This window comes from Camelus ferus, chromosome X (assembly GCF_009834535.1).
Source record: "Camelus ferus isolate YT-003-E chromosome X, BCGSAC_Cfer_1.0, whole genome shotgun sequence".
In the NCBI taxonomy this organism is placed as follows: Eukaryota; Metazoa; Chordata; class Mammalia; order Artiodactyla; family Camelidae; genus Camelus; species Camelus ferus.
The window spans coordinates 75,122,921-75,142,134 of record NC_045732.1 but is presented as its reverse complement, the minus strand read 5'-3'; the positions used below and the strand labels follow the sequence as shown (position 1 = coordinate 75,142,134).

General features: G+C 39.6%; 1 non-coding gene across 1 annotated transcript; it reads right to left on the bottom strand.

Moving 5' to 3' along the window:
* Positions 1-466: 466 nt before the first annotated feature.
* Positions 467-604, bottom strand: LOC116662299. Its single transcript, XR_004318339.1, has one exon. It is a non-coding gene; the product is annotated as a small nucleolar RNA SNORA2/SNORA34 family (small nucleolar RNA).
* Between the last annotated feature and the right edge of the window lie 18,610 nt (positions 605-19,214).

Sequence of the window (19,214 nt, the reverse complement as noted above, 5' to 3'; positions counted from 1 at the left end):
AATTATTTCTTTATATGGTCTTAATTCTAATCTCGTATCAGTGAGTATTGATTTTTTTATCATTGCTTCATTATATAGAAATTGCCACCTTTTAAAAAAAAATATATTTAACAAATGCTTTACTGTGGAGGTAACTTTCTCAATGAATAGATGCACTTTCACAATTCAGTAAACAACTCAGTTTTACAGCCCAATAGAAAATGTAAGTTTCCAATTTGAATAGAGTCTAAAATATACAAGTCAGGGCAATGACCATACAAAAGGATTATACTCAAAGGAAGCTCACAGTTCAGAATCATCTTACTGTTTTTGTGGAAAACCCACAGCAAAATTTTTTTTTGTAGTAATTGGATTTAAGGGTATTATAATTCTAATGAACAAGTTAAATCAAGTATCTCTAAATTTTGGAATCCCAGTATTAATCGACTGCAAACAAGTATTAGCCCACATCTATCACCAATGACTCAGATGTTTCTTTCTAATGAACTGACCATTACACTTCCACAGTTCTGAAATGGCCAACAGACCATAGAAAGGCACTTTCTTTAGGCTCCTGCTTGAAACCAACAGCTTCAGCAAACTACTGGCCTTGATTCAGGGCCAAAGAAATTGCCACCTATCAACGAAGTCAGATTTAGCAGTTTCCAGTATGATGTGTGCTAGTTTATTGTCTTATTTTGGAAATGTTTTCTTATCCTAAGTTGTTTTTCTTTTCTCAATGTTTTCAAGTTTTGCTTCTCATATTCATATCTTGAGCTCACTTGGAATTTATTTTTTCAGTATGAGATAGATTGTAACCTGCTTTTCCACTTAGATCGTATCTTCCCATGTCAACAGAGAAATCTACATCATCATTTTAATCACTACATAATATTCTGTCATAGTTCATTTAATGAATGTCTTGTTTTATATTTAGGTTATTCCAGATTTTCCCCTTTATAAATTATGCTAAGGGGAATATTCTTCTAAAATAAGTAACTTTTACTATCAGGAAAGCAGGAAACAGGGACAGCTTAAAAAACAGCCAACAAACTTTATAGTTACATGCATTTATTAAGTAGAGTTTTAGGTGCTAAAGATACATGGTACTTATAGTAGATTGTTACTCAACATCTACTGCTAATTCCTTCTGGTGTGCTTTTCTATATTGCCAAGTTTTGAACGTTAAACACCTATATCACAGTGTCTCCTGTAGCTAGGACTCTCCTTATAGCCAGCAAATAGATGCACTCACAAGAGATTTTGAGGCAGAAATGAAGCAACAGCCATCTTGCTCTCAAGCACTGCTATGGAAATAGTGGGCATTTCTGAAGCTGCTTTCCGGGGTGTGTAGTCACTAGCTTTGTGGGTGTCTTCAGTATGATGGTGGCTCTGCATCTTGTCTGGATTTCATGTGTAGTAGTGTGTTCTGTATCTCAATGGTTCCAACAGTGGCCTCATGATTCTCCATTTTCCTGATTGTGGCAAACGTTCTCTGAGTGGACCAGCCGAGTGTGTTTTTCTGGAATATATTCTTGGAGGCTCAGCCCAGAGCCCACCCCGCCATCACTTCCAGTGATCTCATATGTATGTAATCCCTTGTGTTACATTGCTTTCTGTTTAAAATGCTGGAGTGGTTTCCGTTTCCTGCAACTGAATCCTGTCTTACACAACTATCTAGACAGGGAGAAGGAATATAAACCCATAATTCCCACATACTTTGCTAAGCACTAATGCAGTTATCTACTGGGTGCTATGGGGTCACAGAGGAAGAAATATTTTTCCCCACAAGTGTCCAGAAAAATTTGACTTAGGAGGTAATTTTTGGCTAAGTCTTAAAGGGTAATAATGGGCAGAGGGAATAGCCTGAGTAAGTCCAGAGGTTATTTGTGATTCTAACGCAAATAATTTGGTGTTGCTGAATCATAGGGTGTGTGTAGTACAGAGATCACCCTGACAGTTGTGTATGGGACAGCTTGGAGGAGCATCAAAATGTTGCCAGGGAAAAAGTTGGGAAAAGGAGAGGACAGATGGAGGGAAAAAAAAGAAAGAAAAGAAAAACTGAATGTAAGGAATCAAAGGAAAGTTAAGATTTTGTCCTGTAAACCCCTCCCTCCCCCTTTCCCTTCTTTCTGCCGAAAGCTCTATATAGTAAAGTATAAGCTGATTTTTACATGTGTTATTTTGTCTCGTGTTGCCTGTAACATCTAGCACAATGTCTTGCGTGTGATACTGCCAATAAATATTGGTTGAGCATTTGATCTGAGCTACTTGATTGTCCCTTTAAGAGTAGTTAACAGAGTTAAGAAAATCAATGTGCTATTCTAAGTTACTGTTTTAAAAAGCTTTAAACCCTTGCAGTGGATTGCTTGAACACTTGGTTTGAGTTTATTCTTCATCTTACTCAAGCGAAAGCTCTTTTCCTATTTCTTCCTGAGTTGATCAGAAAAAGCGTTACCTTATATCGCTGGATTTCGCTGGCAAAATGGTCTAAAAGAGCCTTTTCCCTAAGGCCTCTTCTAAAACTCTCACTTCTGTAGCAGACAATCTAGTTCTTCTTTTTTCTGAACAATAACAACAGTCTCTAATGGCACTAATAGATTAACATTACTACTACTGCTACCACCACCACCACCACCACAAAAATAAATGCCAGGAAGCATCGGCGTCCCTTTATTTCAGAGCGCTTCCAAGCCCTGCCTTGAAGTCTCTGTAGTCAGAGATTGGGATTTCTTTTGAGTTAAAACTGCTTTTAATATTTTTTTTCCCTAGGAGTCGAATAAGACAAACCTTTTTGTTCCTTTTTCTTAACGTACGAAGGAACTTGATAGTTAATTAGAATGCTTGTTTTGCTTCAGAGATGCCTTGGGTTAGGTCAGAAAGACCTTTTTAAAAGATAGAACCAAAACAGAGAACATATTTTGAACAGACAATTAAACCAAAGAATTACCAGCTTTTTCACACAGTGCTATTGGAGTTCAAAGGCGGGAAAGATCACTGGTTGGGAGAAATCGGTAAAAAACTCAGCAAATATTGGGCTATGCCTTGAAGGGAGGGATTGAATTTGGATAGAGGACGGGAAGGAGAATTACCTGGATAGGGTAATATCAAGGACAGCGATAGGGGAATGAGTGAAGGAATTCAAAGGATACAGATTATTCTGGCTGATATGAATTATTGTGAGAAGAAAGGACTGAATATGTTGGGTAGGACAAATTATTTTGCTTCTGAGGTTTCTTTTGTACGCTCATTTGTGTGTTTTGGGCCTGCCAGGCTAGCAGGACAAGATTGGGACCATCATCTGGGTGTTGGCCATCATCTGAACTGCGCTTTGGATCTGTCTACCCAGTTGTTGAACTGTTATAATGTCAGAGAGGCAGGGCCCTTAGAGATCTTTACATCACTTTACAGATCCGGAAACTGGCGTCGAGAGAGAAACAGCTCGTTCTAGCTCACAACGTGACTCAGGCATTTGAATCCAAATACATCATTGAGACCTAATGGTGAAATTAACCTGCCAAATGCTAAAAAGAGGAAAAGTGTCAATTGGCTGAGTACCTTTTTATACTTCCTTTCTCATAAAAATCCCCTGCATCTGGAAAGGTGTTCCTTTCTTCTTGGGTCAGAGCTGTTCTGCTGCCTGTCTACTCCCGCGGGATATGGTGAGCATATTTGTTGGCTGGGTAGCATTTCCCTCTCACCCACTCCAGCAGATTACATCTTTCTATATTGAGTGAAGAAAGGAAACAGTCACTTAGCAACTTTGAAACACTGAAAAGGGCCTTTATTATTAGGAACCAGCTCCTTTATTTTAGAAAAGCAGTGGTTAGATTTTGACTTGCAATTTATCTACAGTAATGTGGCCTCTTTTCTGTTACCTGCAGCTAGAGGAGGAAGAAACCCGTTTCAAAAGAGAATCAGTTTTAAAAGTGAAGCCGTGAAAGACTTTGGATATTGGGGTGTTCATTTCCAAGGATAGGATTTTCTTAAGGCCTTTTGCCCAGAACATCATCCTTTCCTCTTGAAACCATAAAACAAGATAACTCTCACTGATAGCACAAATCAGGGAAACCTTGACTCTAGAGTTTCAAGAGAGGGCTATGAGGCAGATGAGTTATGACTGTTCGATGTGGTGAGCTATGCTGCAATGAGATCGCCAATGAAGTCACTGACCAAGCTACCACAGAGGAGATTCTTATGATAGTTACAAAGTCTGAAATCTAACCTTAGGACAGACAGCCAATGAATAAAATGAGTCCTTGAGACACTCATGCATAGATGAACACAAAAAGCAGGGGCAGTTTTGCAGAACCCAACTCAGTTACTATAGGAATCAGCTCCTAGTGCACACTAATGCAGTGCTGTGAGTGCAGAGGATGACAGGTGGACCAGATGTTCTGATGTGACTGGCGGATGACTTTCCACTCTTTGGAGGAAGGGATGTATATAAATGTGCAAATGGAAAATGATGGAAGTAGCTGATAGCGAGGAGAAACAGCAGTACAAATCAAAACAACAACAAAAAAAATCAAAAACAGCTTCAGTTGATATAGTAAGTCTTGGAAATGAGAAAGGAGACTTAGTAACTACAAAAGCTTTCCTAAAGATAGCATGCATTCAACATTGTTTCCACTGCAGACAGCCAAGCAGCCTGGAGCCCGGTGAATAAAGGCAAAACTCTTTAGTGGGAGTGGTATAGCTAGTAACTAAGATTCTAGACTTTGGTTTTGTCTTGATATCAGGCTTCCAAACTTGTCTCTGCCACTTTCTACACCCGTGTCCTAGGACAAGTTATTTCACTTCTCTGATCTTCACTTTCCTCATCAGTGAAATAGAGGTGATAATAAGATGTATCTTATGTCTTCGGGACTGTTACGGTGATTTAATTGGGATTGTACATAGAAATATTTAGCATGGTGTCTGGCACATAGAAAATATTAAACTACTCTTCTATTTCTATTCCTCATCTTTACTGCTATTCATCCAGTTATTTTATAAGCAAAGCATTTATTTTGGAATAACTCTAAAGTTACAGAAAAGTTGCGAGGACGGTCCTGAGAGTTTCTCTGTACCCTTCACCCAGCTTCCCCAATGTACGTTACTGTGCGTGTTTCTCAAACCACTGGTACAATACTATTAACTAAATTCCAGACTTTATTTGGAGTTCCTTAGTTTTTCCACTAACATCCTCTTTACATTCCAAGGTCCAGTCTAGGATACCATATCACATTGAGTTCTCATGATTCTTTTGATGTATGATAATTTCTTAGATTTTTTGTTTGTTTGTTTCTCCTAACCTTGACATTTTTGAAGAATACTGTTCAGATATTTGTAGACTGACTCTGTTTTATATGAAAATTAGAGTTAAAACTTTGCCTTTAGATATGCATGGTTTGCAGATATTACCCTTCTGTTAGTGAAAAGGGACTGGCAATAAAGTGAATAGTACACTTATAATACAGTTTGTGATTAGTTCTAGTAATTACACTATGTATTATCCATATATCCACAATTCTTAGCACTATGCCTAGCACATGGTAAGCACTCACATATTTTTTTAATGAAGAAATCAGTGTTTCTAGTTTAATTGTTTATGATACTGTTTGTATTTTGATTCATCTCTGTGTTGATGCAGTTTTATTTTTGTAATTAAATGATACCCCAAGTTAAGAGCCCCCTCAAACTTTATAAATAAGAAGCATCTAGGTGGATTTAAGTAACTTTCTCACCTCTGTCTTGTCTGGATCTGAGAGGTGACACACATACACACACGCACACATCATACACATCACACACACTTGGTTCCCAATAGGGACAATCCCTGATTTCTTCATTGGTCACTGTGATTTACACCTGTATGAAGATTTATCTTTAAAATGTTGCAAGAAATTGAATGGAAAATGGGATTGCAAAACTATGAGTGTCCAGGATCATAGAAAGTCAGAAAATAGGATATGAATGATTGTGTAGGGAGAGTATCTGGGCAATTGGGTGCACTAGCCCAATGGTGTCTGTCTGGGGGTTATTATGTTTGTGGAAAATGACTAAAAGGATACATATTCAGCTTGTAACTGTGCTACCTTTGTTGGTAAGGGTAGTTTGGGAGAAGAGTGGGAAAAATAGGGGACCAACCTTTTCTTTTTCTCCTGCTATACCTTTATTCACCCTAATGATAAAGGGGAGGGTATAGCTCTGTGGTAGAGCGAGTGCTTAGCACACACGAGGTCCTGGGTTTAATCCCTGGTACCTCCATTAAAAATAAATGCATAAATAAATCTAATTCTCCCCCCCACCAAAAGAATAAATAAAAAGAAGAAATGAAGAAAAACCTTCTTAAAGAATTCACCATGTGATCCCTTTAAATAATAACTACAACAAACAGAAAATAGACAGTTTTGAGATCTTAGGAAATAACTGAATTTAGGATGACTGATGTTTAGACAGCTGTTGGAGGACTCTGACTATAGGGCTGCTGAATTTGCATATGCACAGTATATGTAAATGTCCACCTGTTGTGACTAAATTGCTCAGAGAGCTCTGTAGATGTAAGAGGGGAATATCAGCAAACTGTCCAAACTACTTCATGTTTTCATGTCATAAATTTGTAAACACAGTTAGATGCTAACAGACAGCTGGGACCCCTCCCCCCTGCACCCCCCACCCTCACTCACCATAGCTGTATGTTGTACCTTCTCTCAGAACTGTTTCTACATAACCCCACATATGGCAAATCTGGCCCACGGCTGGAACGTGCTTTGTGATGGCATTTGAACCCATTTACTGGCTATGTGCATTGACTGTACATGGAGAGAGGTGAAAGGAATTTGGTCTTTATTGCACTCCATCAGTGATGCTGACTTGCCATGTACAGTCAGTTGTTATGTGACCTGAAGCCGAAGGCAATGGGTTTGGAACAATTAGTTCTACTTCAGGGTAATTGCTGCTTTCCCCACTTGCTTTCTCTTCTGTGTTGGCTTCCTTCTCTCCATGCCATTGTTGGACATTTCCTATGTAGAAGGCAATTAATAATGGAAGTCGTGGTTAATACAAATAGCTTGGCAAATGATAGGCTAGCAGTTTATTTAATCTAGTTCTATTTTTTGGCTCCCAAATCGCCATAACTGGGAGAAACGAGGCAAATAATTGACAAATCTGATGAATTTACGAATTCATTGATTCATCAAACATTCATTGAGTGCCTGTTAGGTCACAGACACTGTGTTAGATGTGACAGGAAAAACTCATGGGAACGTCGGCATAACACTCAGAAATGAAATAATCCTCGGGACTGTAACTGAAGATGCCAAGAAAATGGAAATAGACATCTTTCCCAGTAGTTTAGCTTTCTGAACAAATGATTATTTGAGTCTGAGAAATAAAAATTAAGACAAATACTGCTTTTAAAAAGTAAGTGTAGGATAGTTCTGTCTGATTGGCTTAAGTTAAAGAAAATTCTCTAGGACTGATTCAGAAATTCTAAGTCTCAATGCAGACAGAGATTTCATCCAACCTCTTTCTACTCCAGAGTGTTACTCTGCCCATTAGACTTCATTTATGAGCTGGCATGTCTGAGCACCTATAGTCATATTTCATTTCAGGTGCTTATTCTTTAGAGAAACTGCTTATAGCTTGAGCTTTTAGGGTCTCCAACTGTTGACTTTCTGTAATCTTACTAAGTGTTTGGAGAGAAACGAAAGCTTGCTACTTGAACACCGGAGCGGGAATCCATCTCGGACTCAGATCCTTTTCATCTGGCTATTTGAACAGTATTGTGATTATTAAGGAAGATTATGTACAAAGAAACACTTTAAAGATCTTGAAAGCACAATAAAATGTAAGGTACATTAACCCCCTGCAATGTCAGACTTTCATCCAGTAGCATTCTCTTTTTTAGACTGTTTAGCCTTGACTGACAAAGTTAGCAAGAAAAAATTGTGAAGGCGAGGACTTGCTGTTACGAATCCCATGCATGAAAACCACGCAGTTACCAGGAAAGGGTCAGTGTGCCACAGTGAGTCTTCTAATACTTCTTAACAAGCTTGCTTATCTGCTTGACATGCAGTAGTTAGGGGAAGGCAGGTAGGGGAGGAGGACTATTAGAGACAGGTTGGCTGACAGCAGAAGAATACAGTTGACAGCCTTCCAGTATGAAGGAGACAGAGACTCGAGGAGACAGCCAGAGATTACAGCACAGCACAGTAACTGTAGTTCATAACGATGGGCTTGAGTCGTGGTGGAAAACTTAAATTACATTCCATGTCCTTTGAGATATTAGGGAAGTGGGTAATACAATTTCCCACCCATACATTCAAATTTCTGAGGTTGGGATGCAAACCTCAGTTATCTGGAAGCTGTACCAGTGTGAAGCATTTCCTGACAGTCAGAAAAATGAAGCCTTGCTCTGGGCATATAATTATGAATTGCTCTTAGAGAGGATGGATCCCATCAGTTGCTTATAAATAAATGAAATTAAATGACTCCTAGCCCTGATTTTGGACACCCCACTATATTTCCAGTTATGTCCCAAGGTGTAAGAGGTATTATGAAGCTGAAATCAGTAGAGAATAAGCAACATTAAGCAACCACGAGCATGGCTTATTCACCATGGCATGCCTTACGTCTAACACAGTTCTGGCACTTGAAATTTTTCTTAAGTGTGTGTGCGTATAGATACATAAAGTAAATATCTCATAGGAGAAAAGGGCAGGTTGTAAAAGCAAAGATTTTTGTATGTTGTACCTTTTTAAAAGTGAGTATACAGTTAGCTATTGCTGTATACCTAACAACAACAGAGTATCTGTGGCATACAACAGTAAGCATTAATTTTGCACACATTTATGTGTTGGGTGGAGGTCAGCTGATCTAGGCGGGGCTTAGCTGGGTGGCTTGTAGCTGCGGATTGGGTCTGAGTTTTCTCTGTGTGTCTTGGAAGAGCTGATTAATCGGGTGCTTTTCTCATGGTGGCAGAGGTGCAAGAGAGCAAGCAGAAACATAAGAAACATGAGATCCCTCTTAAGGCTGAGGCTGGAAAAGGGGAACACTGTGTCCTCTACCAACAGTCTGTTGGACCAAGCAAGTCACATGGTCAAGCCCATAGTGAACTGCCTGTAGGGGGAGGAACTATGAAGTTGCATGGCAAAGGAGTGGGTCTAGGCAGGACCGATGAATTAAGGTCAATAATTCAATCTAAGACACTTAGAAATCACTGAAAATAGGTTAAAAGGTGATTACTCTGATGGGACAATAATTGGGTCTTTTTGCTTTAAACAGAAACATTGCACTGAGATGTGGGGCGGGTCCCAAGAACCAACTATTCATATAGGACTGAAATATTTCCTCCCAATTCTTGATCTTCTAATTTTTTTTTTTTTTTTTTTTTGGACAAAGATTCTAGTAGAGCAGTAATAGATGACCAAGATAGCCATGGCAAGGATGTTATCGTACCTAAGAAAACCAGTGACATTAAACAGATTGCTCTTCAGCCTGTGATTATGTCTAATTTAACATTAATGTTCAACAGGGGGTTAATGTGCTCTATTCAATGGAAATTAGAACACCAGAAAACACCTCTTTGATGGGCGGAAGTGTGTTGGCTTGCATGACGATCTTTTCTGCTTGACAGCTCCTCATGCTAAGAATGAATCATTATCCTGCTGTTGAACATGTATCATCAGAGATATTACCTGGCACTGGTAGGTGCATTAGCATGAATTGGCACTTGGAGGGTAGTCATAATGTTTGCCAACATGTCTTTTAACTAAATTTAGTTATATAGATGGGTAGGTTAGATTATTTCACAGTCGAATTCCAGCAAATCTCTTGTTAAAAAATACGTGAAAACACGTAATTTTGTTAGTACTCCCACCTTAAAATTAATTATTTCTATCCCCTTGCTTCCTTTCAAAGGATGAAAATATATTTAAGTAGAAGATAGTGTAAAGATTATCAGAAATAGTAGCCCTACCGGGCTCTAGATAGATCCAGAGTAGGGTTTTTTTTGCATGGGGTACCCAGATGAGTGTCAGGGGTTTGTGAAACAACTGATCATTTGCATAATATGAATATATATATATTATGTAAGAACTACTTTCTCTGAAGAATGTCTATAGCTTTCGTCAGAGTCTTTCAAAAGCCCAAGACTCAAAGGCACTAACAAAATATTGCTGCTTGTTTAGTAGAGTTTGTGTTTGGTTTTCTGTAGACCTGTTTTAAAAGAGTAATGTCCAAAATCATAGCGTGTCCGGAGGAGGGTGATGTGGGTGGTTAAAGAATTTGTAAACCATGCAACAAACAGAATGGGTGATATAATGGCGAATGTTCTGTGTGGAAGACAGAAGGCTTATTGGGAGGCAATGTAGCTGTGCTTCAGGATTCAAAGAGCAGTCACATGGAGAAGGGCTTACCTTCTTATTGTTTTAAAGGAGTAAGAGGAGCGATGTGAGGCAAGTTTCAACTCAGCCTAAGAGTGAATGTTGTAATAATCTCAACTTTCCAGGAGTGTAATAGGTAGCTTTTTATTTTATTTTTTTAATTGAAGTATAATCTGTTTACAATGTTGTGTCAATTTCTAGTGTACAGCATAATGTGTCAGTTATAGATATATTATTTTTGTATTCCTTTCATTATAAGATATTGAATATAGTTCCCTGTGCTCTACAGTATAAACTTGTTGTTTATCTATTTTATATATAATAGTTAATATTTGCAAATCTCCAACTCCCAATTTATCCCTCCCCACCTCCTTTCCCCTCTGGTAACCGTAAGTTTGTTTTCTATGTCTGTGAGTCTGTTTCTGTTTTGTAAAAAGTTCATTTATGTTATTTTTTTAAGATTCTACATATAAGTGATATCATGATATTTGTCTTTCTCTGTCTGACTCCTTCAGCATCTTCCTTCCTGGAAATCAGGTCTTCCACCTCCTACCTTTTTACACAGTTGTGTTCTTCTCTTTTAAACTATTGTATATTTGCTGGGAATTTATATGTGGTGATTTGCAACTATAAGCATATGCAAATGCAGATGCAGAATTGACATAGAGGAGGTATCCTGCCAACCCCAGATTATACTTGGAGGCTGTGTTAATCTTGGAAGGTTAAAACTTAAGGGACTTGACATGGAGTCTTGACATAAAAAGTCAAAATCTGATCTTGGCAACTAATAATGTATTGGCTTTGTTTGTATTTTAGGTAAAGCATACTTGGGAACTCCTGTTCATATCTAATGGATCTATTTGAAAGTTACTAAAATTAAAATCATAATGTGAAAAGCTTTTTATGGATTAAATGTTGGCTCTAACTTTACCCACTCAACACTACTTAGCCCACAGGCTTTCAAAAGAACAATGTAATTTCATACAACTCTGCAGATTTCTAAATGGCTTTACCATTCTTGAGCTCACTTGAAAATATTTGTTAAGAAAACTTGAAAACAAAAATCAAGACATCATGTAATAGGTGTCTTATGGCTTAAAAATAGTCTAGTGAGATTTTATCTTTGTCTATATTAGTGAGGCTGGAGGTAGGAAGATAAATATTAAGGAGGCACTTGCAAAAGTTCAGTTGAGAAATTGAAGGGCTCAAACTATGGCAATGTTAATAGTCATAGAGGATTGAAAAGGAGAAAGGTCTAGGAAATATTTAGATCGGAAGACTTGACAATGCTGAGTGAAAATAGCTTAAAGGGAGTCAGAAGGAGGAATCTCAGTTAAAGCCAAGGTTTTCAACTGGCAGATGATGTTGTTCTTATGCCTTATTATTAATTATTCCCCATACGTCCAGCGGTCTGAAGCACAGAGGCATCATTTTTGCAACTAACATACATCAAGACCCTAAGGAGGAGGCGGAATCACATGGATGCGAGTGGGGAAGTTCAGACCACCTTAATGGAGCAAACTCACAGAACTAGTTAGACATAGTCGGTCCTCTCAGTCATTCTGCCACCTCTTTGGGGGTATACTTTGCTGGTCTCAGCTCACGCCCCTATTTTGCAAATACCTGGATATCTGCACCATTCCCCAATCTAACGGTGGCTACTGAAGTCTGCATCAGTACCCCGAGGGCCTCACTTTCTGCTCACCTGGGGAGTTAGACTTCTCCTAAATGGAACTCCATTCTGCGTCTGCCTTGGTTAGAGAGAAAGGCTGACTTCCGATAGCCTGCTCAGAGTATCCGCCCTACAGAAAATTGACACCATCCCAGGTATGCCATGCCCATTTTTTTTTTTTTTTAACCATAGAACATACAGCCTTTATACTAAAGCACAACTTAAGTCCTCTTTGAGGTGGTCTTCAGGGAGAACCAGCTCAGCAGCTTGCTAATGATAGTCTTCTGCTTCTTCCTTCTGTGCCACCTCAACCAGTGAAGGAAGAGCTTGTGTGCACGTAACCGGGGGAGCCATGCCATCTCAGCCTGACCTTTTATTTTAAGCACTCCTTTTCACAGGAGGGCATCGTGTCATGCCCTCTATGTCAATGCTTCTGTTACCAAGTCTCAATTCATTCTGCTCACCGCACCACAGGCCAATACATTAGGGAATGAGGTGTTGGGGCAAAGGATAATGACTTTATTTGGAAAGCCAGCGGACGGAGAAGATGACAGACTGATGTCCTGGAGAACCACCTTCCCCAAGTCAGAATTCAGGCTCCTGAATAGAGGAGGGTGATGTGGTTGGTTGTCACAAACTTCTTGGTGTCAGAATCCTTTGTTCTTGCTGCTGTCCCTGTTGGTTATGGTGTCCCTGTAAACCTCCCAAAACACAAGTATTTTCTATTCTGCAACTTGTTATTTCTATATGACTGGTAAAGTGTTAAGCCCTTAAATGTCAGAGCCTTGAGAATGGGCTGTCCTGTATATTTCAGGCTATAGGCAACATTCTTTTACAAAAGGAGCAGAACCGGCATGACTAAGCACAGGAAGCAGAGCACAGGGTTAAAGCCAAAGGAACAGATCAAATATGGAGTCAGGTTTGTTCTTCCGTACTACATTCTCATTGTGCCCATTTCAGGGAAGAGAACTCTGAAGCTCATCAAAAGTAACACACTTTCCAGTAATCACAAAGATGGTAAATATTAGATTTAGAACTGAGATTTGAATCTTTTCTGACTCTAAAGCCAGGGTATATGTATTTTTGACTACTCGGTCCTCTTTGCCTGAAAGGGGGAGTGGTAATAAGGTTTGAAATGGACCTTGAAAGACAGACAGGGTTTCAGGAGCATGAGGGAGGAGAAAGGGAATTCCCCAAAGAGAGAGCAAAAGAAGGAAGGACACAGAGATGGGAAGGACAATGACTCTGCTGGTTAGTGATGAAGCCAATGTGATTCCTGGTCTGAATGGGGAGTCTGGGTTAAGGATAAGAATAAAAGGTTGGAAAAGTTGGCTGTCGGTCCTTGAAAACTAAGCCCTATAGTTGAAATTTGATGCCAGAAACCACAGTGAATCTTTTGTTCTCTGACTTAAGAGGTGGCTTAGGGCACTGTGAAGAGAATTAGAAGTCTTTCTTTGGTTAAATAAATTACATGAAGCGTTAAGTGATTCTACACATTTAAATGGAAAGAACGTTGATATATTACCCTTTAGGGATTTTGACGGGGGGGGGGGGTTGAGTTGGGGGAGGATCAGACCCTTTTGTGAGACAAATAGCAACTACATTGAATGAAGACTTTCTCTAAGAAAGGCTGATCTATTTTTGAGAAAATACATCTCTAATTTTGTTCCATTATTGGATTTTAATCAAGAAAAACAATTGAGTCAACCTCATCTAATTTATCACTCTCTGGCAGGATGATTTGTTTGCAGCTAGGTTTTGAGCTGGCGAGAGTATAAGAGAGAAGTGGTTCTCAAACTTGAGCAGACGTCAGAATCATCTGGAGGTTTGTTAACACATCCCCCTGGACCCCACTGCAGTGGTTCCCATGTAGTCGGTCTGGGGTGGGTCCTGAAACCTGGCATTTCTAACAAGTTCCCAGGTAACATTGATGTTGCTGTTTTTCATGGACCAAATTTTGAGAACTGCCATCCTAGGCTAATTTCTCAAAAAACCAGGATCTCAGAATCAATTAGGTTAAATAAATAAGTCAACCCTTGGCTGATTTAAGGAAGAAGTGAGTGGGGGCTTTGACTGAAATATCTTATGTTCAGTCAATTGATGGGTAGGAACTAGTAGCAGGGAGATCACATCATGCATTCTCATGGAAAGCATTTTGGTAAGATGGAAAAATACCAGGCTTTGGTGTCAGACCATATGAATTCCAGTCCCAGCTCTGCTTTTTACTAGATGTATAGCTTTATAAATTACTTAACCTCTGAGTTTCAGTGTCCTGACCTCTAAAACAGATTTAATAATACACAGTTACGTTCAGATTTCTGGGAGAATTAAATGCAGCCATCTGGGTTAAACTTGGATGTTTGCTTTGACAGATTTGATACTTGACAACTGTGCACTTTATTGAAGACAATGGTACTTAAGTAGTTTTTTTGCAGTGTAAGTGTAAATGGATGGTTTCACTTGTGCTTTACCTCCTTATGTGTGAATATTCATTCGTTACCCTGAACGTTGCTCCATGCTACCTCTGTGATGTCATAGCAAAGTAAGGCTGTTTACCAGTCAGGGTCTATGACTAGGAAATGAGTATTTCTGAAATTTCGCTTTGGCTTGGACTCCTTCAAATGGGACTAATTTTGAAGTACAAGGAAGGTCACAGTCATCAAGTGTCAAAGGAGTAGCTCTTTATTTTCTGTTATTCCTGCCCTTGTTAAGAATAAATTGAAAGAGAAAAAGGTTCCCGGGAGCCTGCAAAGACCTAAATATTTGAGGTGTAAGATTAGCTTTTGTTCCAGGGCAAGCAGCTAGGTAAAGCGATCACTGTGTCTGACTGAGATGGGAGGGAAGGGGGCAGGGCACAGCCACTGAAGGAAGGACTCAGCATCTAAGGAGGAACTGGTCAGAACCAAGATGGCGGAAGGTTCGAATTCCAGTAGACCTTGAGCCTCATGGCTCGTCCGCAGGCGCCATGACAGAGCTTAGGCTGACCATGAAAGGTCCAAAAGTATGTGGGGGCCAACTCCTGGAAATCCCCGCCCTTTCTCCAAAGTAGTTGGAATAATCCTTCTATTCATTATCATATGAAATTACTGAGCACGTAAAAACTAACAACTCCACACCTTATGGTTGCTCTCTGCCTTGCCTTCTGAGACGGCCTGCACTCTGTCTATGGAGTGAGTATCTGCTTTTACTTTAAACTAAACACCCCCACACCTCTCGGTCTCTCTCCCTCCCGCATTCTGAGATGGCCCACATTCTGCCTGTGGAGTGTGTATCTCCTGAGCTGCTCTCCCTTCTGAGTGAGACAGACCCCACTCTGTCTATGGAGTGTGTCTCTCCCTGAATAAACTACTTTCACTTTATGTCTTGCTCTTGAATTCTTTCCTGCACGAGGCAAGAACCTATTCTCCAGCAACATGACAAGCTATAAACTACCACGTGTGTTGATTTGGAATCAGCCATCCCCACAGGGAGAGCTTGAGTCTTGGTCTCTGGATGGATTCATGGGATCTTTGATCTGCCTTTGGGTAGTTATTGTCTGCTGGTATGCCTCTACTAAAGTAATTCCTTTGGCAAGTCAGTTTTCTTCCATAAATCCCTAAAATCTGGCTACTCAGAATGTGGGCTGTGGACTGGCGTCCTCAGCATCCCCAGCGAGCATGTTAGAAATGGAGAATCTCAGGCTCCACTCCAGACCTACTGAGTCAGAATCTGCATGTAACACAGTCCCCAAGCAACACCTATGCATATTGAAATTTAAGAAGGACTTTTCAAGGTGACCTCTAAGGTCCTTTGGGGTCAAATCTTTAGGATTCTAAGGAACTTTGTAAATATTTTCATTCCTATTGCTCTCTTTGAAGTATAATTGCTTGAGCTGATCTTTCTTCTGTCTCCGTGTTACCTTTGTCTCCCTCCCCACCTTACGCTGATCTCTCTTCCAATAAGCAGCTCAGACATCACTTTCTTTGTGAGTACCTTCTGTCCTCTTGATTCCCATAATGTTTCATTTGTTCTTCTAAACCAATTGTCACATGGCATGCCACTAGACCAGTGATTTGCCAGTGTGGCTTTGAATTCAAATCAGCTATGCAGCTTTGAAACAAACACAGATGGCCAGTCCAGACCTGCTGAACCACAACCTGTGAGGGAGGAGAGGATACAGCCTAAGCATAAACGTTTAAAAAAAAAAAATTCCCTGGTTAAATTTGATATGCATTTTTTGTTTGTTTGTTTTTAGTTTTGTTTTTATTGAAGTGTAGATTTGCAATGTTAGTTTCAGGTGTACAGCAAAGTGATTCAGTTATACATACACATACATATATTTACATATATTTTCATCTTCTTTTCCATTACAGGTTATTACAAGAAGTTGAATATAGTGCTATACAGTAGGTCCTTGTTGTTTCTCTGTTTTATTATATGCATTTCTGATGAGAACCTCCATGAGAGAAAATAAGCTCTGTGTGTGCTAGGGTTGTTCCTTTTTCCCAGACTCTTGTCTGAATAAATATTTAATTGGACTGAAGGATGAATGATTTACTTGTTTGTCTTTTGCAGTAGATAAAGCTCTTCAACAAGGCCCTACTGTATAGCACAGAGAACTATATTCAATATCTTGTATTAACCTATAATGGAAAAGAATTTGAAAAAGAATTTATATATGTATCTATCTATATATATGTATGTCTGAATGACTTTGTTGTGCACCTGAAGGTAACAGCATTGTAAATCAGCTATACTTCAACTAAAAAAAAGAAAAAGCTCTTTAATGGCAAGTCTTTGTCATCTTTTTGTATTGGGGTCTTTCAGAAGGCCTGGCAAATGACGGGGATTCAACATGTATTAGTTCCTGTGACTTTACCCTCTCTGAAGGCTTTGGAGTCACAAGAAAACTGAGTTTAAACCTTACCTCTGTCCTTTTGTGGCTATGTGACTTTAGCAAGTTACATGATCATACACTCAATTCATTTGATCCATGATTTTTGATACTTGTTGACTGCCTACTATGCACCATGTACTACCCTCGAAGCTTGGGATAAAATGGCAAAAAAGATTACTTCCTATTTTCTTTGGAGGATACATTCCACTTGAAGAGACAGACAAAAGAAAACAAGTAAAAAAGCCAATTAAACAGAATTGGAATGAGTATTGTGAAGGCCGCAACCAAGGGATTGAGAAAGTGAAGAATAGGCAGGGCTGGTGAACAAACAAACTTTATGTACAAAGACATTTAGGTTGAGAATCAAAGGCTGACATTGATCCTGAAATGTAAAGGTGAGGATGTGCTAAAGAGCGTACCAGGCAGAGAAGATGAGGTATGCCATGGGTCCGAGGCAGGAAGATGCTCAGTGTGTTTCAACATTGGAAGACCAATGTGCCTGGGGCTCAGTGAGCAAGGAGGAATTAGGGCTAGGTTGTGTTGGTATTAATGCTGGGGAAACAGGAATATCTACAAGTTGCTTTGATCTAGTCACCCTCCTCTGTGAGAATGAAGGTACACAATTATTTTCAATTGGGCTAGTACCTGATAATCCATTAATAGTACCAAAGATGGCTGGGTTGAAGCCTCTACCTTTCAATGAACTCAGATCTAATTCTGGACATCTCCTGGCCTCTGGTTAGCCATGATAAGGGCATTTGAGATGATGTTGCATGTAAGGAAGAGAGAAGAGATCATTGTGCCTGGGTTTTGAGGCACTCTTGGCTAACTTACCATTTCCAAAGAGTATCATAATATGCATGTGATCTTTTTGTCCAAAGTGACCCCACCTATAAGAAATGTCCCTCACATAGTGTCATGGATACTGACCAATCAAAATAGCAATTCTTTCAAGGTGGGGGTGATAAAGAAGGGCTGTGGCAGGGAGAGAGTTAGGAGAGAAGCCAAAACCTTCTTCCCCTACGTTACTTCTTTGAACCTCCGTTTCCTTATCTTTAAGATAAGGAGTCTTATAGTCACTGTATCAAATAGTAGTGTGAGCATAACATAAGATAATGCACGTATAGGCATTCATAGTGCCTGTCACCAAATTAGCTATTCTTATTCTCAGATGATTAGGATTGAATTTAAAGACTATGAAAATACGTTATCAAATCATCATGTGCTAGATCTTCTGTTAAGGTGGTCACTTTGTTCTTGCATCCCTGCCAGCTGGTATCAGCACCTACTTGATGGCCACAAAGTCTGAGAGCTCAGTACAATTTGAAAAATGGACTACATTCAAAAGTAAGAATAAGTGAAGACAGTTCACTGCCCCTAGTGTATGGTGAATTTTCATCTGGAAAAGGGAGTGGAGAAGGAGAGCAACTTCCCTTCCATTGTCTTCTTTTCCACTCACCTGAAGCCCTGATGGTCAGCCTGTCCCTTATAAATTTGGCCCCAGAGAGAGGGGTGGAGAGGGTCACCAGTAATAACGTACATCTGTAAGTGCAAGCAATCAAAGAAAATTCTAGACAGGCAATGGAAGAATCAAATGAGAGAGGAAAAAGGAAGTACCAAAAAAATCATGCTGAACTTGATAGAAAATACAAAATATGCTCTCTGGGTGGGTGTGAGTGTGTGAGTGGGTGTGAGTGTGTGCAAATGTGATACAAGTCTTTGGTGTGTGTGTGGGTGTGAGTGATGAGAAAAGAGGGAAGAGAGAGACAGAGGATGTCAGGCATCTTTTTTAGTTCCAATCCAGGAGTCTGTTCCTCATTTGCCTTCTAAACCAGGTTGTGGTGGAGAGTGGGGTGTTCTTGAATCAGCTTCTTTGTTGGGTGACATATACTCCTTTTTCCAAGGAGAAGTCACTTTTGTGGAACTATAAATCAGGTCATTCATTGGAATGGAAATAAGGTTTTTTAGGACCAAGGACAGCTTATGTATAAATACTCTTTTCCTTCAGCTCTGAACAAAGAAATAATTGTGGCTTAAATGCAGTCCAAGTCACTGCTAGTATATGCCAGAATGGTTGATGGTCTGTCCTCATCAGACTTTGTTGCTGGCGTACATTGGGTTGAGGAGAAGGACTTTACCCTTTGATGCTAAAGAAGACATGAAATGAATACACACACTGTCTATGTGGGTGGTCGACAGCAATATAAGCCATTTGCCGTCTTTGGCTTGTACCTTTCTGTTCTGCAGGTGAAGCAGCTACACATGTTGACAGGTGCAGGTACCGGGGAGTTGACATGAGATGTAATTTATTCTGGAC